Source organism: Tursiops truncatus, chromosome 1 (genome assembly GCF_011762595.2).
Source record: "Tursiops truncatus isolate mTurTru1 chromosome 1, mTurTru1.mat.Y, whole genome shotgun sequence".
Taxonomy (NCBI): Eukaryota; Metazoa; Chordata; class Mammalia; order Artiodactyla; family Delphinidae; genus Tursiops; species Tursiops truncatus.
In genome coordinates, this window is record NC_047034.1 from 1,958,634 (window position 1) to 1,980,507 (window position 21,874).

The 21,874-nt window shown below is 42.2% G+C and overlaps 1 long non-coding RNA gene across 3 annotated transcripts; it reads right to left on the reverse strand.

Moving 5' to 3' along the window:
- Positions 1 to 3,037: 3,037 nt before the first annotated feature.
- LOC109547526 (uncharacterized) lies at positions 3,038 to 21,822 on the reverse strand. Of its 3 annotated transcripts, XR_012329722.1 has the most exons (4): positions 21,493 to 21,822; positions 7,916 to 8,046; positions 5,441 to 5,608; positions 3,038 to 3,647 (listed from the first exon to the last, which is right to left on the reverse strand). It is a non-coding gene; the product is annotated as an uncharacterized lncRNA (long non-coding RNA). The 3 variants fall into 3 exon arrangements; XR_012329724.1 differs by lacking the exon at positions 7,916 to 8,046 and having other exon boundaries at positions 3,843 to 5,608; XR_004523869.2 differs by lacking the exon at positions 7,916 to 8,046 and having other exon boundaries at positions 21,493 to 21,820.
- Between the last annotated feature and the right edge of the window lie 52 nt (positions 21,823 to 21,874).

The following is a 21,874-nucleotide window of genomic DNA, read 5'->3' on the forward strand; positions in this document are numbered from 1 at the left end:
CGCGCGGGCTTTCTCTAGTTGCGGTGAGCGGGGGCCACTCTTCGTTGCAGTACAAGGGCTTCTCTTCGCAGTGGCTTCTCTTGTTGGGGAGCATGGGCTCTAGGCGCGAGGGATTCAGTAGTTGTGGTGCGTGGCCTCAGTAGTTGTGGCTCACGGGCTATAGAGCGCAGGCTCAGTAGTTGTGGCGCCCGGGCTTAGTTGCTCCGCGGCATGTGGGATCTTCCTGGACCAGGGATTGAACCCAAGTCCCCTGCACTGGCAGGTGGATTCTTAACTGCTATACCACCAGGGAAGTCCCTGCCCATCTTTAAGATGAGATAAACCCTTTGTTTCTAAGGTAACTCTGATGCGGTCGTTCGTTAGAGAAGATGTGATAGAACACCTTTGCATTCCCCTCTGCCTGCGCGTCCCTTAACCTCGCACAAGGCAGGAGCCTTGCAGGGTTCACGTGCCTGTTACCAGCACCATCCTATCGGTCAAACGGGCCTTTGCCAAACAGACAATGTGAAGTATGAGTGTTGTTATTATTTTGACCTTATTAGGAAGAATAGAGGAATCCATAAAAGTGGTCTTCAGTGTTTTCTTTTGAAGATACATCTTAAAGGGCTTGGAAGAAGTCTATCAGTTCTAAGTTCCACTGGGTATTATATTACCCTGAATTATTTATTCAGTGTAAGTGGTAAGGAGAAGTATTGTTGGCGTCTTTTAAGAACCACAGGGTGAGAACAAGAGGTCTGTGTAAAAGAAGAGTTTGACTTCCTAGAAAAGAAGCTGTTAGAAAGAGGAAGGAATGGCTTGATGCCTTTTAAACTTATTTATATTCCCACGTCGTTCCAGAAAGATTTCAGGCTGAATTGTTGATAATGACGGAATTTTCAAGCTCTTAAATCTACAGTAATATTCGTTACCGAGCAACGTGTGGCAAAGAATTCTTGCAGCCTGTGATCAGGCTAGGGCTTCAGATTCTGGCTGCACAGTGCAGAACAATGACGCTTTGTATATCTCTGCTATATAACAGTTCATTCATGCGAATAGATGAACTAGTCAGATATCTTACTTGGTTTTTAATTATCTTATTTAATTATTTTAATTGTTTATTGTGTTATTTTCCATGTAGGAGAGTTAGGAATAATCTCAAATGTATCAGTTAGGATTTTTTTTCTATTGCAAGTTACAGAAAACCCACTACAAACTGGTGTAAGGAGAAAAACAAAACAGGGATGGAGAAGAGGATTTCCTGGATCTCGTGGCTAAGAAGCCCCAGTGGAGAGCAGACGCGAAACGTGGCTGGATCCTGGGCTAAAAAAAAAGTTCTTTCATTGTCATATGCTCCACATGGCAAGATGGCAGCAGAATTAAAGGAACCTGCTTTTCTAGTAGCTGGAATGAGTCACGTGCCAATCCCGACCCAGTCACGCTCGTCTAGGGACTGTGGGGTTCTGAGAGGTTTGGCTAGGTCACAAGTCACCCCCAGACTCCCCCTCAACCAGAGGGACAGAGAGGAAGACTAGATTCCCAAACAAAACCCGGAATTGTGACTGGAGGTGGACTGAATGGGTGTTAGCCAAGAACAAACGTCTTTCACACACGTTCCTTGTATTTGAATATTTCAGTGAAACGCTCAGTTTAGGACGGTTACGCTGCAGTCTGTGCTCCCTGCTTATCTGCTGTGAAACTCCTCGGATTCAAGCTTTGTTCAGCAGTCAAAGCGGAGTCCCAACGGCCAGCGTCCACTGCCAGGCTAGTTGTTCTAAAGCGTCGGGTGCCGGGCTGTGAGTGCGTCCGTATGGTGAGCTAAGAGCGTTCCTCTAGATGAGGACTTTGTTTTTTGTTTGTTTGTTTAATTTTTATTGTATATTGAAGCATAGGTGATTAACAATGTTGTGTTAGTAAGACCAATATACGATATCGATATGCGGAATCTAAAAAGAAAGATGCTACAAATGAACTTGTTTACAAAACAGGAAGAGACTCACAGACTTAGAGAATGAATTTAAGGACTTGCCTTGTAACATCACGGAAACCTTCGCTGGCACAGAGTAGCTGCTGGAGACGAGAGGCCCTGGGGCAGCACCTGCCCACCTCCAGGCAGACCCCCCAGAGTCGGACACTGAAGGCTCTTGGCTGGAGGACCCGACCAGACACTGTGGAATGCCCAGGCGCTGCCCGAGGCCCTGTCCCAGCCGAGGGCGAGTCCCACTCACAGACATCCTGAAACCATCACCAACCAGGGACCCTGCTGGCGCTGAGCTGCCTCCTCCCGGACTTCTCCTTGGCGAGGTCGGTACCCCTTCTCTGTTCTCCCTACTCTTACTAAGCTGTGCTGTGTGCTCATCACGTGCACTAAATCCTATGATTCCTGAACTGAATACTGGCTCCGTTCTGTGTGTCTCCACTCCCGTGACCCTTACGCAGCCTCACCGCTGGGCCTGGTGACAAAACCAGGACACACTGTCATTACGCTATGTGGTCGCATAGATTCTATTTAGAGTTATCGTGGCAGAGATGCCAAGAGCCCCCCACGCTGCCTCTTCCCTCCTTCCAGAGCAGGGAAAGTTTTACCCCGGCCAGACACACACTACCTCTCCCAGCTCCCTGACAGCAGGTGCAGCCACGTGGCAACGCTCCAGCCAATGAGATGTGACGACAAGTGATGTGTACAGTCGCTAGGTCTTGTCCTAAAAGTGAGTGTGGGTGAGGCTACCCTTTTCTAATAACATACATATATATTTTAATATAATATACATGTAATTTCTTATATATAATTTATACTTCATTATTTATTATATTTTAAAAAATATATAAACCTGTATTACCAATATTTCAAAGAGCAAGCAATGTTTACCCTGGGGAACAGAAAACTTAAGAGAGTGGTTTTAAAACCACTTTTAGGGACTTCCCTGGTGGTCCAGTGGTTAAGACTTCGCCTTCCAACGCAGGGGCTGTGGGTTCGATCCCACACCCCCTGCACTGGGGGAGCTAAGCTCCCACATGCCTTGTGGCCAAAAAACCAAAACATAAAACAGAAGCAATACTGTAACAAATTCAATAAAGACTTTAAAAATGGTCCATGTCAAAACCGAAAAATCTTTAAAAAAAATAAAATAAAACCATTTTTAAAGATTTTAGCGTATGTTCTTGTTTTCTAACCACTGAAATAAATTTCTAACCTCAACAGAGCATCACGGCATCTAAGGAAAAGTCCCCAACTGCTAACCTTGGCTGTTCCAAGGAGCTGCTATTGTCCAATAGGATGGCTGTCCCCTCACATTCCCTAGACTCCAGGTAGGAATCACTGACTCGGGGTGGGGATGAGAACACTGTCTCTAAGACTTGAAGTGCTGTCCTGGGAAATGGGGAAGACTGGTTCCTGGTGAGGCAACAGTGAAGCTTCATAAAATGTGGCCGAGATTTCCTATTGGAGGTGTTTATAGAGAGTGGATGGTTACCTACCAGGGATGCTGTCGAAGGACCTCACACCTTGCCTTTCCACCTTCACTTGGATAGCACCTTAATTTGAAAAGTGACCCCGTGGCGTATGGCCCTGGGAGACCAGGAGACAGTCTTGCTGCTTTGGAGTCAAAAACGCACCAAAGGGCTTCACTGGTTGGTTTGAAATATTTGGTCTTCTAAACTCTCGTTCATTCCTATGAAGACATACAGAAAAAAAAAAATTCCAAAGACAAAACACACAAGAAATCAGAACATCACCATCTTCGCCAGGCCTGCTCCAACCCCCTTGACCAGCGTATCACTTGCAATCGACTCTGAAGAATCAAACGTGTAAAGACCAGGGAGCTCAGTACCCTCATGAAGTCGGTGGCTTTTAGAAAAATCATCACCTTCGAGCTGTAGATGTTTCACTGACGCCCGCCCTTGGGAAACAAGCTCATGAACTCAGCAAAGTCTGAGAATCTGTGACTGATGAGGTTTAATGTGCTGACTTGTAAAGGGTGTGAGCTCTGGACAAGAAGGTTGAACTAAAAGGCACACCTCTTTAATTACAGGATTTAAGCCAAGAAAAGTCAAAGACAGTGGGTGGGGTTTGTGACCCTGTCTCTGCCTTTAGTAGAGAAAGCCTTCTGGGTAGCTCTTGAATTTTTTTCTTTCTTAACGACCAGTTTGTTTAAGAGCCAAATAAGGGTCACGTGTTACATTCAGTTTCTATGTCTCTTCTAAGCCATGGGTTCCTCCTCCGTTTCAGTCAGGCTCACTTCCTCTTTTCCTGGAAATGTATTTGTCATTTGTTCCTGTAAGTTTTTCCACAGTCTGAATCTTGCTAATTGCATGCCACTGACGTTGTTTAAAAGCCTCCTCTGTCTCTTCTATTTTCTGTAAATTCATACATCTAGAGGCTCAATCAGATTTAGGTTCAATTTCTTTGGCGTGAATACTGTGTAAGTGGTTTTGCGTGCTTCCATCGGGAAGCACGGAATATCTGTCTGTTTCTGTGACGCTGGGATTGTTCAGAGGGCCCAGGCCCTGCCAGGCTGACTCATAACACTGTCAAGTTCTGTCCTTTTTTCACCTAATGCTTTTAACAGCCGTTGGTGATCTTTGCTTACACCCACTCTTTCACTGGAGGCTGCAGCCCTGTGATATTTCTGGATCTATGAGGCCTGCTTTGCTTCTTAGCTGGAATCTCTCTACAAAGGGAAACCATTTCATCAACCAGTGGTTACCCTCAGGTACAGTTTGTACAGGAAGGCCAGACAAGTGTTTGATTCTTTCTTTTTATTTATAAGTTGTTAGAATGATAGGTTGGTTCCTAAAAGAAAACTATGACTATTTCTTCTACTCACAAAACTTCTGAGGCCAGATGTGTGGGATTCTCTGTCCCATGAAGCAATTCTGACACTAACTACCCAAAGTTAGTGCAGACGGGCTAGAGGCACAGTCCCTCAAGACCATCCCCAACTTGAGATGCTAGTTGCAAATCCCGGGTACCTGTACTTCTGATCAACCAGCTATAAATCGGAGATCCCCACAACCCTCACCTCAGCTTGATCATTTGCTCACAGAAGTTAGGAAAGCACTTACTATCACCCATTTATTACAAAGGACACAACTCAGGAACAGCCAAAGGGACAAGATGCACAGGTACTGGGGGAGGGGTGGGGCATCCATGCCCACCACTCCCAGGACTTTGACGTGTTCACCAGCCCAGATGCTCTCCAAAACCCGTTGTTTAGGGTTTTTACGGAGGCTTCATTTCTTAGGCGTCATCGATTAAATCATTGGCCATTGGTGATTAAGTCCATCTCCAGCCCCTCGCCCCTCCCCCGAGGTCAGTGGGTGGGGCTCAAGGGTCTGACCCTCTAATCAACGCAGCCTCCCCTCAGTCCCATCCTTAGGGTCTTTTCTAAGTCACCTCATTAACATAAACTCAGGTGTGGTTGAAAGAGGCTAGTTACAAACAAGCAAAGAGGCCTCATTTTACCCGATCGCTCAAGAAATTCCAAGCGTTTCAGGAGCTCTGTGCCAGGAAGCCCGTGTAGACACCAAACACATATTTCTTATTATGTCACAGTTCCCTGGCGTCCTCTGTGGGTGACTCACGGTTCCTTCTTTTCTTTTCTTCTTTTTTTTTTGTCATTATGAAATCTATCTACATAAAAGATAAACATAAGAAAGGCTAAGCAAAATGATTTATTACATTCATTTTCCAATGTTTTATGTTGTAAAAGGAAATCGATTCCACATCCTACCGTATAACATATTTAAGCTACTACGGTGTCTTAATCTGTTCCAGATGCTCTACCAAAGTACCACAGACTGTCATTCTGTAAACAAAAGAAATTTATTTCTCATAATTCTGGAGGCTGGGAAGTCCAAGGTCAACACCGTGCCAGCAATTCGGTGTCTGGCGAGGGTCCAGTTCCTCATTCATAGATGGTGCCTTCTCACCGTGTCCTCACGCGATGGAAGGGGCGAGGAAGCTCTGTGGGGTCTCTTTTATGAGAACACTAATCCCACTCATGAGGGCTCCACCTTTATGACCTAAGCATCTCCTCAAAGTCTCACCTCCTAAGACTATCATGTTGGGAGTTAAGATTTCAACAGATCAATTTTGGGACGACACAAACATTCAGATTATAGCATATGTTTTTTTTTAAAGTAATTGAAAGGTAAACTAAATACTGATATTTTTACTCACAAGATGAAAATTATAATTATAGACATACAAATTGATACTTGGCTATTTACAGAAAGCAAGTGAGGTAAAGTTGCAGCAGCCATGTTCATAGGGAAATCTTATTTGATTTAGGAAATGTAGCATCTTCACGTTTCTCAAAGTTGAATCCTAATCCAGAAATATTTGTAATGCTTTTTAGGAATAATCCAAGTGGCACACTTATCTAAATCTATTACCTTTCAGAGAAACAAGCTAACCAAGCTTGTGGTACAAGATTTTGTATGACCCACTCTTATAAAAGGGAGATACTGGGACTTCCCTAGTGGTGCAGTGGGTAAGAATCTGCCTGCCAATGCAGGGGACACGGGTTCAATCTCTGCTCCGGGAAGACCCCGCAGGCCGCGGAGCAACTAAGCCCGTGTGCCACAACTACTGAGCCTGCGCTCTAGAGCCCGCGAACCACAACTACTGAGCCCTTGTGCCACAACTACTGAAGCCCACATGCCTAGAGCCCGTGCTCCGCAACAAGAGAAGCCACCACAGTGAGAAGCCCCAATGAGGCAACGAAGAGTAGCCCCCGCTCACCACAACTAGAGAAAGCCCGTGCACAGCAACGAAGACCCAATGCACCCAAAAATAAATAAATAAATAAAATTTTAAAAATAAATAAAAAGGAGATACTCTAGGTGTAGGAACAAGAATGTTTAAGGTGGAGAATATTAGGGGCCAGGAACTCCCTTTGGTTGTTATCTTACCCAATGAGAATCTGCAAACAGCTCCTGTTAGCAGCTCTCTCTACTCTGAGAGCCACCAATTACCTTAAACTGGAAAATAAATTCTTATCGTTTAGTTGGTAACTTGGTAGATTATTACATCCTTGTAAATCATTCAAATATTTTTGATGTGCCAAGGCCTACAAAGGTGTTGGTGACAAAAAGGGGAAAATTCAGGGTCTCTACCCTCAAGGAATTACAGCAGGTGAGGCAGACAGGAAACAGGCAATCTTAGCAAAGGGCTCTGATAAAGCCTCAGTGTGATTCTTTTTCCTCCAAAATAAGTATTACATAATAATCCTGAGTGGAACCGTGTATCTTGTACTTGACAGCATTTCTCCGACGCGCCACCCTCTGGTCTTTTGCTTAATAAGCGAAGTCTCCAAGGGGTACACACACAACTGCATCCTCCGCTCTTTGACACAAATCTGGGCTGTTATGTAGCAAACACTTCTGACAGCGGGTTCTAGCCCAGCTGCGGGTCTGCCTGCATCGCCATATAAGGGCTTTCCCTTTTCCACCTTAGAATTCAGGGGCAGGTCACGACTGCAAAGATGTAAACGTTTACGTAAGTGGTCACTGAAAAACCAGCGTTGGTTTCCAAGCTTTTTTCCATTTTTTTTTAAGCTCCAGACCGAGTATTTAAATAAAATCACCCCTTGGTAGAAAACTGAAGGCTGCTACCCACACTCCCAATTTCCAGGCGCCTCTGCAGAACTCCGGCTGTTTCTCAGAACACTGACTTCAAGGATAAAAATTCAAAAACATAAGCAAAAACCTTCAACTTGAAATTTCTTGCAAAGGCTTATGTTCATGCTCTTTAAGAACATATATCTTCTTGCTTCACATAATAATAATAATTTCTATTTTATACTGCTTTTAACTTTCGGAAGTGTTTTTCTATGAATTATAGCAGATTTTGTGGTCTGGTCCTCCTGCCCCCTTTTTAATGTAGTTATTTCTAATTTCATGGCCTATGTCTAAGAAGAAAATTTGATATTATTACCTATTCATGGATTTTTCTCACTGTTTAAGCAATGTAGCCTTTTGACTAAGTAGATCTCTTTTAAGCAAGTATGACTTGAAAGTTATTTTCCTTAAGCCCAGTTATCATCTGATACTGATTGCTCCACCCACCTGCAAAAAAGAATTAATCAACATATTAACATATGCTATAATAAAGAGAAAATCTCCAATTCTTTAAAATACTTTTATATAATCTTTCAGACTATTTATAATCTACTTTAACACAGTCATTTTAATTCCCACAGTATATTATTATACTGTCAAATTGAAATTAAAGTTTTTTTTTTTTTTTTTTTTGCAAAACACTGTTGCTTGTATTTATCACTGTGAAGGGATTACCACCAAATGCTAACCCGTCATGGGGTAAGGGAAGGATGTGCTAAAGTGGATTAAAGTATTAAACCCAATTTGTGAAACCACACTGAATATATTACCATTGCAAATTAAGATTTTTAAAGTGCAGAGGTTCTTGGGATGCAGCAAACAATGAAAAGTCAAAAATGGAAAGGCATGCAGCCTGGAATGAATCACCACACAAGACGAGAAAAGTAGAAACACCCACCAGATATCATTATTTGATGGAAAAAAAAAACCAAAAACGTTCCTCTATTCTACAGTAGAGGACAGTTAGAAGATGTAGGAATGGCTTGGGAGAATGGAGCAGTTTGCTTCTGAAGACAGTGATTTAACTTAAGAATGGTCTTGGGGCTTCCCTGGTGGCGCAGTGGTTGAGAGTCTGCCTGTCGATGCAGGGGGCACGGGTTCGTGTCCCGGTCCGGGAAGATCCCACATGCCACGGAGCGGCTGGGCCCGTGAGCCATGGCCGCTGAGCCTGCGCGTACGGAGCCTGTGCTCCGCAACGGGAGAGGCCACAGCGGTGAGAGGCCCGCGTACCGCAAAAAAAAAAAAAAAAAAAAGAATGGTCTTAAACCCAAGAACTTCTATACTTAATTCTAATAAGTTACCTTGCTGAGACAAACCATTGAAACGAATAACTTTCTTTTTTCTTACGACTAGAAACGCTTGTTCACTGCAGGGGATACAGATGAACAAAAAGATAAAAACCAGCATAAGCTCACCTTCCAGGAAGAGCTATTAACACTTTAGAAAGCTTTCTTGAGATTCACATACCGTACAATTCACCCATTTTAAGTGTATAGTTAAATATTTTAAAATATGTGTACTGGGTTGTACAACCATCACCACAATATAATTTTAGAACATTCCATTACCCCAAAAAGAAACCCATTAGCCATCACTTCCCATTTTTCCCCACCACACAGCGGCCCCTACTCAGCCCTAGACAACCACCGATCTGCTTCCTGTCTTTGTAAATCTGCTTATTCTGGACCTTTCATATAAGTGGAATCACAATATGTGGTCTTCTGTGACTGACCTCTTTCACTTCGCTTAACGTTTCCAAGATTCATGCAAATTGTAGCATGTATCGGTACTTAATTTTTTATTGCTGAATAATATTCCAATGTATGGATATGCTGCTTTTTAAAAATCCATTTATGACGCACATTGGATTGTTTCCAGGTTCTGATGGTCGGGAATAACGCTGCTATGAATATTCCTGTACAAGTTTTTGTTTGAACACCTCTTTTTGAGTCTCTTGGAGTGTAGGAGTAGAATTTCTGGGTTACACATGGTGACTCTATGCTTAACATTTTGAGCAACTGCTAGACTGCTTTCCAGAATGGTTGTGTACCACTTTACACTCCCATCACCAATGTAAGAAGGTTCCAGTTTCTCCATATAACACTTTTTATTGTCTGTCATTTTTCTCTTTTAAATAGCAATCCTAGTTGGTGTGAAGTGGTATCTCCTTGTGGTTTTGATTTGTATTTCCCTAATAAATAATGGTGTTGAGAGTTTTTTTCTTATGTTTATTGGCTATTTGTATATCTTCTATGGAGAAATGTCTATTCAAACTGTTTGCCCTTTTAAAAATTGGGTTACTTTTCTTTTTATTGTTGGGCTGTCAGACCTCTTTATATACTCTGGATATAAGCCTCTTATCAGATATATGAATTACAAATCATTTCTCCCAATCTGTGAGCTGTCTTTTCACTTTCTTGATATCATTTCTAGCACAAAAGTTTTAAACTGATCTATTTTTTTCTTTTGTCCCTTGTGCTTTTGGTGTCATATCTAAGGTTTTGCCTAACCCAAGGTCATGAAGATCACTCCTATGTTTTCTCCTAGGAGTTTTAACATCTTAGCTCTTACATTTGAGTCTGTCCATTTTGAGTGAATTTTTGTGTATAGTGTGAGGCAGGGACCCACCTTCATTTTTTGCATGTGGATATCTGGTCCCACCACCATTTACTGAAAAGACTATTCTTTCCCCTACTGAATTTTCTTGGCACCCTTATTGAAAAACAGTTGACCATAAATGTAAGGATTTATTTCTGGACTTTCAATTTTATTCCACTGATCTAAATGTCTACTATTAATATTTGCCACAACTCCTCCCTCTTTTTTTCTGGGTATTTATTAATATTTTTCAAAATAACTGGATCATACTAAATACAGTTTTTAACCTTTTTTTTTAAAAGAAATCACTAACTAAATCCTCTCATGTCATTAAATATTCAACATAAGTTTTAATGGCTGCCTTTTATTCCATTGTACAGATATACAATATTAATTTAATTCCCTTTTGGTGAATATTTAGGCTGTTACCACAACAACATTATCATCAAATGACGTAAAAAAAAAATACACCCAAAATATACCTTATGTGTATCAGTAATTAGTTTATAAGGAAAAAACCTAGAGTGGGAATTGCTATGTAAGAATATTTTTAAGTCCTTGATACATATAAGAGCTTAAGCGTCCCTCATTGAAATCTTGACTAATTCTAAATTCACATTTTATCATAGACTTACACAAAGAGGGACATCTCAAAACTAATAGTTTTTGATAGCTTGACTTAAAGTCAAATAACCAACTCTTCCCCCTGTCTTAAATATCTCAGTTTAATGTTATTTTCTTCTCCTATATGAAGTACTGATTTGTTTTGCTGCACTAGGTAAACTGTCACTGAAAGTGAACATTTCAAATGAAGCAACTGAACGAAACCACCAAGGTTTGTGGCAGGTGTGCTGAAGTTAACCCCACAGTACAGAATCTAAGTTGGATACGATGGGAAAGGAAGACATAAGATGGCATACATGTTGGGAGAAAATAGAGAAATTAATAGACTAGTGGTCCCAGTGTGGTTGAAAAATGATCACGGCAGGAAAAGTAGGGCAGGGAAAACTAGGAGGAAGGAAGATTATTGCCAGATAAGAGAATATCTGAATTGCCGCTCTCAATATGTCCACTGCTGAGAAATTTAGAGTTGCCTTGGAAAAACTTAAGATCTCTTGAGGGGACTTAGCTGGTGGTCCAGTGGTTAAGAACCTGCCTGCCAATGCAGGGGACGCGGGTTTGATCTCTGGTCCGGGAAGATCTGACATGCCGCGGAGCCACCAAGCCTGTGCGCCACAACTACTGAGCCCACATGCCGCAAGTACTTAAGTCCGTGCGCCCTAGAGCCCATGTGCCACAACTACTGAGCCTGCGTGCTGAAACTACTGAAGCTCGTGCGCCTAGAGTCCATGCTCCGCAACAAGAGAAGCCACAATGAGAAGCCCACGCACCGCGACGAAGAGTAGGCCCTGCTCGCTGCAACTAGAGAAAGCCCGCGCGCAGCAATGAAGACTCAACACAGCCAAAAAAATAAATAAATATTTAAAAAAGAAAAAAAAAGATCTCTTGAGACTATAATGTCCCAGAAACAGGCCTAATCTTGAAAGGGACAGTCCACGCAGCATCTTTCCCTCTGGAAAATGGACGCACACTGGCAGATTTCTAAGTGTTCCAACGGGCACGGCTCTTGTATGACGTCTTCAGAGTATACCAGCTTTGCAGTGTTTAATCTAATGAAAACTGTATGTACCTCCCTTCACTAAGGTCTACATATGCAGACTTTATAGTGTAGGGGACCAAAATTTCCACCCCAAAATGTCTCTTTGGGACATGGATTATTTTGAGCTGAAAACAGTCAAGGCCAAAAGATGCAGGGAGAAACTCTGACCTTCCCCCAGCTGCCTAAAAGAATTTCGATAGAGGGCCTGTCCCGAAATAGAGCTATCGCCAGAGATCTCTGCAAAGAATACGGGCCGGGTCGGTGTGGTGGGGAAGTCGGCAGGGCCTGGAGACCAGAGTCCACTCTGTCCCATTGTGTCTGCTGGCTCAGCAAACTCGCTCACCAAGCATTTGCTTTTCCATCTCCATGTAAATGGCCTTCCTCCCCTTTGAGGTCCCAAACCACTACCCGCAACTTCCTCTTTTGTCTTTAGTTGAAGATGGTATTTAAGGTGAGGGTTTTGGCCGTTTGGGGGAGTTACTCAGTTTTTGTGGATCTCTCCCATGAAGACATGTTATGAAACTTTGCGTGATTTTCTCCTGTTAATGTTTCATGTCAATTTAATTCTTAGACCATCCAGAAGAACCTAGAAGGGTAGAGGGAAATTTCTTCCTCCCTGACAATCGCTCAGTACCAGTCTACTTTTTCTAACCATCCAATGACTTTGTAAGTTCGAGGGGTTTTTTTAAGATTTTTTTTTTTTTTGATGTGGACCATTTTTAAAGTCTTTATTGAATTTGTTACACTATTGCTTCTGTTTTATGTTTTGGTTTTTTGGCCGCTGGGCATGTGGGATCTTAGCTCCCTGACCAGGGATAGAACCCGCACCCCCTGCATTGGAAGGCGAAGTCTTAACCACTGGACCGCCAGGGAAGTCCCATAAGTTCAAGTTTTAGGATGAAGTTTTAGATTTGTAACACACACCTAGTTTTAACTAGACACCTCCTAATTTGGCATCCCAGAAGCCTCACTGCCAAGAACTATGTAGTTCTGTGAATACATCTGTGCCAGGAGTTTGGGCAGAAGGAATAATATGATTACCAAGATCATTAACTCTATGATGTGTTCAAGATTAGTAGGAAGACGTTTCTAAAATTATTAACAATAAAATATTTATCACACTATTGTATTAAATTCATCTCTATAAAAGCTTTAATCTTCCTGCTCTGCTCTGTGGTTAGAATAAAGCAACTCGAGTGTCAACCATGGTTCCTTTCTTTCACCCGCCACATCCAGTCAACCAGGGAGAGCTAGTAACCCTACTTCTTATGCATCTCTTGATTCCGTCCACTCCTCTGTATCCCCATGGCCTCTACCTGCGTTCAGGCCACCGTCTGCTCCAGCCTGAATTATTACCTCAGCTTCCTCCCTCAGTTTTACGCCCAACAATCTTTTCTCCACAGTGCAGCATGAATGAGAAATAAACCACTGTTGTTGCTGTGTGCCACTGAGACTGGGGGTCACTTGTTACTGCAGCATAACCTGGCCTAAGCAGATGACCCCTAACTTCTTTCAGTTCCTTGCATGTGCCGTACTCTCACTTTGGGCCTTTCCCTCCTCCTCTTTTTCCTGTGTCAATTGTCCCAATTTATCTTTGGCCTTTCAGATCTCAGCTTAGGTGTCATTTCCTCTGGAAGGCCTTCTCTTTTCCCCCACGTCTGGTTTGTGTTCCCATCCTACACACTCCTCCGACATTCTGTACGTCCCCTGTCACAGCACTTACTGTGTAATTATCGCCCCACCTCTACTGTAAGACAGAGACTACGTCTTTCTTGTTCATCATTGTATTCCTACGCTCGCCATGTGGTAGATGCCAGAAATCCCTTGAATGAGTAAATCAATTTTTAGAACTTGAAGATTTTGTCATAATGTTTATCGGGAAAAGTCACCGACGGCAGAAAGTAGTTGAGTCCAAGTTGTGGTCTGATTCATTGTGATGATACAAGTGAAAAAAGTATCCATGCAGCCAAATGCTATCAACCTGTGCTTTCCTGTCTTCCCCTCGACATAAGTTATACGGGTTTCCAAGCCTCCATACTAAAGGAATAAGGAGTAATATATATATTTATAACTGAATCACTTTGCTGTACACCTGAAACTAACACAACATTGTAAATCAACTATACCCCAATTAAAAAAAAAAAGGAGTAGCTATAAACAAATAGGTGTGAGACTGAAGGTCCCCGGAATCAAAGAACGATAGGCATTATTATTTCTGTACATGTCTGAACAGCGCATGAGGATAACGTACAGGTCAGCTCACATTCTTGCAGCATTTCCGGTTCTAAGACACAGCCTAAGGCAAACTCTTAGCATGGTTATGCAGGATGTACGCATTCCACAACTCTTGTCTAACTGAGTCACCCTGGATAGTTTCCTGTCCCTCCCTGCCATAAAGCATAATGCACAAGAACAATGCATTCATCGTGCCATCTGTGATCCCCACGTGAACTACCATGGGTAAGGCTTCCCGTGGTCCCACAATTAAAAGACCATCTGAAAACCATGTCGGTGAAGACGTTTTGTGCAGAAAGCAGGAGTCGCAGCTTAGGTTAACTAGACTGTGCTCTGGTGAGACCTAAGAGGAAATCTGACTCTGAGCTCGTTACTAAAGAGCATACGGTGGGGTAGAGCCACATGTGAGGCCTGAGTGGTTCTGAGGTTGACTTATTAACACCAAAAGATGAAGGGCTTGATGTTTAATAGTAGGCTTCATGCAGCATGCCTAACTCACGTGCAGAAATGAGTTTAACTCACTAGGCTATATATTAAGAATGAAACACCCCACATGTAAAAATTGCCTAGTTTTTGAAAAAGAAAGAACAGAAGAAAAAGACTGACTAGTTTTCTTAAAGTTATAGTAAGAAGAGGCATGTATACAACAAGGGTCCAAATCTTCTATGAGAAAACTGATGAGCGTCAGGCAGGGCAGGGTTATGCAACACGTATTAGCTTGAACTAGTTCTGAGGTTTCCAAAGGATTAGAAAGTGCTGGGAATGCTAGAAACGACGGTTAGAACCAGGTCCCTTGATTGAAAGTTAAGGGGACATGGTTTTAGGCCCAACGTAAAGAAGCACTTGTGGGGGCTTCCCTGGTGGCGCAGTGGTTGACAGTCCGCCTGCCGATGCAGGGGACGCGGGTTCATGCCCCGATCCGGGAAGATCCCACATGCCGCGGAGCGGCTGGGCCCGTGAGCCATGGCCGCTGAGCCTGCGCGTCCAGAGCCTGTGCTCCGCAACAGGAGAGGCCACAACAGTGAGAGGCCCGCGTACCGCAAAAAAAAAAAAAAAAAGAAACACTTGTGAATGTTACCTGTTTCTTCATTAGTGCAATTTGGATAAAATACCTACTTTATAAGATTGTACTGAGAATTAAACATGATAATGTTTGTAAAATGCTTTGCACAATGCTGGCTAATTAAATGGTAATTATAATTAAGCAGAGATCTCCAATGAAGAACTGGGCTTCCCTGTAAGGTAAGAAGTTCACTGCCTCTAAAAGTACTTAATAAGTCAACTGGTCACGTGCGGTAACACAACTCCTCCTGTTTGGGTACGGAGAGTGGCAGGGGCTATGATTGGACTCTGGTAAATGTATTCAAATCTAAGATTCTAAGACATATTGATGCTTACATTTCTTTGTACACACTGATTCTAAAATAAAATGGCCCCCAAATACACAAAACTAAAATTGCTGGAACTACAGGGAAAAATGGACAGATCCACCATTTTAATAAGAGATTGACTGACCTATTTTACCTATTCATGGGTGATAGATAGGCATACTGATAGGCAAATCTGAACATGAGCGTTAGTAAAGGTGTAAAACGTCTGAACTACCAAGCTTGCTTTATTTGATACACATCCCTGCACCTATCTACCTGCTGGTGAAATCAACATTCTTCTTTGGTTTAGACTATTTCTAAAAATCGACCATGGACCAGCTCATACAGCAAGCCTCCAGGATCTTTGATTCTCTGGCCACAATGCAACAAATATATATGAACAAAACATAAATACATTTTGAATTAAAAAGTCCTGGGCTTCCCTGGTGGCGCAGTGGTTGAGAGTCCGCCTGCTAATGCAGGGAACACGGGTTCAAGCCCTGGTCTGGGGGGATCCCACATGCCGCGGAGCGACTAGGCCCGTGAGCCACAGCTGCTGAGCCTGCGCGTCTGGAGCCTGTGCTCCGCAACAAGAGAGGCCACGACAGTGAGAGGTCCGTGCACCGCGATGAAGAGTGGCCCCCGCTTGCCACAACTAGAGAAGGCCCTTGCACAGAAACGAAGACCCAACACAGCCAAAAATAAAAATAAATAAATTAAAAGTCCTTAAATAACTCATGGTTTAAAGAAGAAATAACAATGGACATTTTAATATACGAGAACTGAATAAAAATACTATGTATCAAAACTTGTGGGATGCAGAAAAAGCAGTATTTGAGGAAAACTTATAGCCTTAGATGCTTATATTAGAAAAATAGAAAGATTAAAGGTGAATATGCTAAACTCATTAACTGAAAAATAGAATAATCTGAAGACAGTAGTAGAGAGAGAAAAAACATAAAGCAGTGAAACGGAAAACAAACTTGCAATAAAGAGGATCAACAAGGTCAAAAGTTGATTCTTGGGAAACGTACAATGAGACAAACTTTTTGGTGAGATGGATTAAGAAAAAAAATGAGAGAAAGATCAAGTCAGTATTAATGAAAAAGAGACATAATATTATATATAAAATACATTTTAAAAAGATAAAATGAAGAACTTTCTGAAAGTAAATATGAAACAGTTGAAAAGAACATTAAAACACATATAACTTAGCAACACTGACCCAAGAATTCCTTAAGAAAGGCTGAATAGTTCTATGACTGTGAAAAACAATAAATCTAAAGGTAAAAATCTTTCTACCCACACACAAAAAAACTCGACACCCAGATAATTTATAGGGAGCTCTGCCAAACTTTCAGCAGACAGGTCATTTCAATGTTATATAATTTATTCCACAGAATAATGGAGGAACAAAAAGAAATATTCCCCAATTCATTCTTTGATGCCTGTAAAACCATGGATAGCGTGAGAAAGGAAAATTACAGATCAATTTTACTTAGAAACATAAACTTAAAAATCCTAAACAAAATGTTAACATAAAATATCAGATATATAAATATATTATGGACAAATTAGGCTTATTTCAGGAATGCAAAGGTGTTTAACATTCGAAAAACCTTTAAATTATAAATATAATTCTTCATATTGCTAGATAAGGGGGAAATGCTTCTGCTGATCTCAACAGATTAAAAAAGAGAGGAAAAAAGCATTTGATATAATCCAGTACTCTTTCATGGTGAAACTTTTAGCAAATTCACAATGAAACAGAACTTCCTTAACTCAATAAAGGGTATTTGAAAAACCTGCAACACACGTCATTCCTAATGAGGAAATGTGTGAATTAAAGTATTTTAAAACCAGGAACTACACAAGAATGTCTGCTATCATCACATGTGTTCAACCCCGTGCTGGAGATGGTAGCCAGCATGATAAGGTAAGAGAAAGAAAAGGAAAGGAAAAACAAAACTGTCATTACTGAAGATGTGACCCTCTAAATAGAAAACTAAAAATAATCTACATATTATTGGAAATATGAAGAGCATTTAGCAAGGTGGCTAAAATATCAATATGTGAAAATCAATTTCATTTTTATAAACCAGCAAATAATTCAAAAACATAAGTTTAAGGACTTCCCTCGTGGCGCAGTGATTGAGAATCCGCCTGCCAATGCAGGGGACAGGGGTTTGATCCCTGGTCCGGGAAGATCTCACATGCTGCAGAGCAACTAAGCCCATGCGCCACAACTACTGAGCCTGCACTCTAGGGACTTCATGCCACAACTACTGAGTCCATGTGCCACTACTACTGAACCCCGCATGCCTAGAGCCCATGCTCTGCAACGAGAAGCCACTGCAATGAGAACTAAGAGTAGCCTCCACTCGTCACAACTAGAGAAAGCCCACAAGCAGCAACAAAGACCCAACGCAGCCAAAAAAATAAATAAATAAAAAGTCACCAAAAAATCTTATTAAAAACAAAAACATAAGTTTAAGACACATTTATGATAACAACATAAACTGTAATGAATCTGGAATAAATCTGACCAAAGATGAGCAAGTATCTCTAGAGAAAATTAGCAATTCTATAGAAATCGTTAAAGAAAACCTAAATAACTAGAGATATATAGCAAAATCTTACTATAGGAATTTCAATTCTCCCCCCAAATTGACCTACAGAATTAATGCATTTCCAATCATAATCACATCAGGACTTTTTTGTGGAAATTGACAAGTGGATCCTAAAATGTATGTGCATGAAAAAAGGGCCAAGAATAGCCAAGCCAATCCTGAAGCAAACCTGCTCAACCAGACAGCAAAATGTATAAAGCTATAGTAATTCAGGCAGAAGGGTACTGGCACAGGGACAGAAAACTAGGAAGAGAATAGTGAGTCCAGAAACAGACGTTCACACTTTGGAGCCTTGATATTTGACCAGAGATGGTAACCGCAGGTCACTGGAGAAAGGATTCTAGTCAATATAGGGTGTTTGGACAGTTGGCTGGCTATCTGGAAAACAGGAAAGGAAAGGAAATGGATCCCTACTTCACACCAGACAAAACCCAATTCCCTATGGATTAATGATTTAAATGTAGAAGGCAAAACTTTAAAAATTTCCCCCCAATTCGAAGAAATACCTTTCAGATAGCAGTGGACAGTGGACAAGGATATTTTTTTCTATTTGATAGACTTTATTTTCTAGAGCACCTTTAGGTTCACAGCAAAACTGAGAAGGTACAGAGATGCCCCGTCTACCTGCTGCCCCTACACAGGCCCAGCCCCGCCATTATCAACGCACCCCCCCCACCAGATGGCACGTTTGCTTCAACGAACCTACAGACATGCATCACCATCACCCAGAGTCCATGGTTCACATTAGGGTTCACTCCACTTGTTGTACATTCCACAGGTTTGGACAAAGGTATAATGACATGTGTACCCCATGACAGTGTCACACAGAATAGTTTCACTGCCCTAAATATTCCCTGCGCTTTGCCCATTCATCCCTCCCTCCCCTCAACCCCTGGCAAGACCAGGATTTTTTTAAGACATCAAAGTTTGCTAATTACAAAGGAAAGGCTAGACATATTTAACTACGCTAAACTTAATATTTATCTAAAGATAGTATAGAAATAAAGAAAGTGAAAAGATCTTGGACTGGACCCTGGCCTGGGGGTGTGGGGGATTGCTCTAAATCATTGGTCCCCAACCTTTTTGGCACCAGGGACCGGTTTCGTGCAAGACAATTTTTCCACGTACAGGGGTTGGAGGAGGGTAGTGGAGAGATATGGTTCAGGCGGTAATGTCAGCCATGGAGAGCGCAGATGCTGCTTCGCTCGCTCACCCACCGCTCACCTCCTTCTGTGTGGCCCGGGGGTTGGGGACCCCTGGTCTAAATGACATTATTGGAACAACTGATGAAATTTCAATGTGGACTGTATATTAGACGTATCATATCAGTGCTAAATTACCTACATTTGAAAATTGTTCTGTGCCAACATAAGGAAACATCATTGTTTTCAGAGGTGCACGCTGCAACTTACTCTCAAATGGTTCAGCAAAAATAATTTATATCTTGTCTCTCTTACACACAAATACAGCAAACTGTGAATCTATGTGAAGGGTATACAGGAGTTCATTGTATTAGTCCTAAAACTCTTCTGTAAGTTTGATATATTTTTTTCAAAATAAGAAGTCAAAATTTTAAAAAATATTTGAAAACACACGCTATAAACAGGGAGAAAATATTTGCAACACATACAATTGACAGAAGATTGGTATCCGCTTAGAAGAGGAAAAGAAACATGAATGAACAATCAGCACGTGAAAAAATGTTCGACGTTATCAGTAATTAGAGAATGCAAATTAAGACCATAATCTTGTACCAATTTACTCTCAGTAGACTAGCAAAAATTAAGAAGTTTGACCAAAACAATGATTGGAAAGAATGTGGAATAACAGGAAAGGGCTGATCCGTGCTGGTGGCAGTATAGATTGGTACCAGCACTTTGAAAACATTTTGGCAACATCGTGTAAAGCTGTATACCCCATCCCTCTGATCCAGTCCTGTTACTCCTGGGTTCAACTGAGACGAGTGCAAGAGGTGTGCACAGGAAGGCCCTTGCCAGCCTTGTGAGTATCACCCAGGCAGGCTCAGGTTTTGTCAGGCATGAGCTTATGTAATTGGAGAAAAATCACAACAAATTGCAAATGTGACAAAACCCAGGAAAGCACCATACTAATTTTAAAATTAACTGTCTCACACACCTCTCTACCCTTTTCCTTCATTCTTTTGGCTGCATAGGCTTAATCCCCTCTTTATATGACAATGATTTCCATAACATCACTTTCCATAGAGAAAATGAGAAGATTGCCCTTCTTCTAACATAGTTTACTGAACATTTTTTATTATTGATATTTGGGATGTAGAAAACATGTGTCTTCACATCCAGACAGACTCACTGTAGTTCTGTTATAGGGTTATGACCTACAAACTCAGAGAATCTGACAAATTTTACTTTGTGTGATTCTCATCATTAAAGAAAACATGTAAAGTGCATTTATAAACATAGAAGCATGACTACGTTCCTGACAGGAGAGAACTTCCAGGTCAGAACTGGATCCTCCACTTACAATTTTACACATCTGAGTTTTTTCAGATTAGCTTCCAGCTCCCTACATTTCAAACTAGGTTTCTGCCCCAACACACACATAGGTCAGGTGCTGGATGTTGTGGGACATTCCTATTCTGATATGACCATCTGTTCATGCACCTTCCTACCCTGGGGCGAAAAGCAAAAGCCTGACATTAAAGACTGCAAACCTCACACATCCTCTCCACTGAACTCAAACGCATTCCTGATGCAACCCACCTTGGCTCAACCCCAAATGCCTGCAGCCGTGTATCACCCAAGCTGAAAAGGGCTGAAGGAGGGGGCGCAGGAACGTAAAGAGAAACTGGCCCTCTTCCATCGCGGTTTAAATGTCTTCCTTCTGTAGATTTTACAAACATATGACCATGGGAACACACTGCCAAGGCTCCTCTTTCGGGTCAATGGGAGAGACCCATGGGAGGGGCCCTGAAACTCCAATTTCATTAGCTTCACGGTCGGTTTGCCTCCAACAATAACAAAATACTGGAGACAAGTGTCCACAGAAAAATGGATAAACAACTGGACATAAACGACTTCACAGAAACGCAATGTTACAGCAGTGAAAATAAATGTTCTACAGCTTGCTTACACTTAACAGCTTGGGTGAATCAAAGAAACGTTCAACGATAAAAGCAAATCCCACAAGACTGTGTATCATTTGTATAAAGCTCAAAAAGAGAAAAGTCAAACAATATATCCTTTGGGAATGCCTCCACCTATAATCAAACGACTAAGAATGTCAAGGAGAGACAAAGTTCAGGACAGGGGTGGTCGAGGAAGAAGCAAGGGGTAGAACCCGGGAAGCGCCCGTATATATGCTCCACGTGGATAATGTGGAGTCACAGGCTTCCGTTTTCTCAGTGTGCTTTAAAACTTACATATTTGCTCAACATGTGATTTCGTGTGCATCCAGTATTAGCCTGAAAGCGCTGGAAGTCCTGGAGCCCCGCGTCCCTCTTTCCGGTCCCGCGCTTTCCCCGTCACTTCACTGCCAGCGGCTCGGGGACCAGCTCCAGCGAAGTGCGACCCCCGGGACCCACCCGGCACGTGACTGTGTGACTATCCCCGCAGTCGGGTGGGGCGGGTGGAAAGGTCCAGAGTATCTCACGTGCACACTAAACCTGCTCCGTTAATTCCAGTTATTCGCCGGCTAGAAGCAGATCAGAGTTCGAGGCCCACGGGGCCTCACCCACTGCCCGCAACACCCCTCCCACCCCCGCCTCCAAGCTTGCCGACCCCCCCCCAGTCCCACCCCCGTCC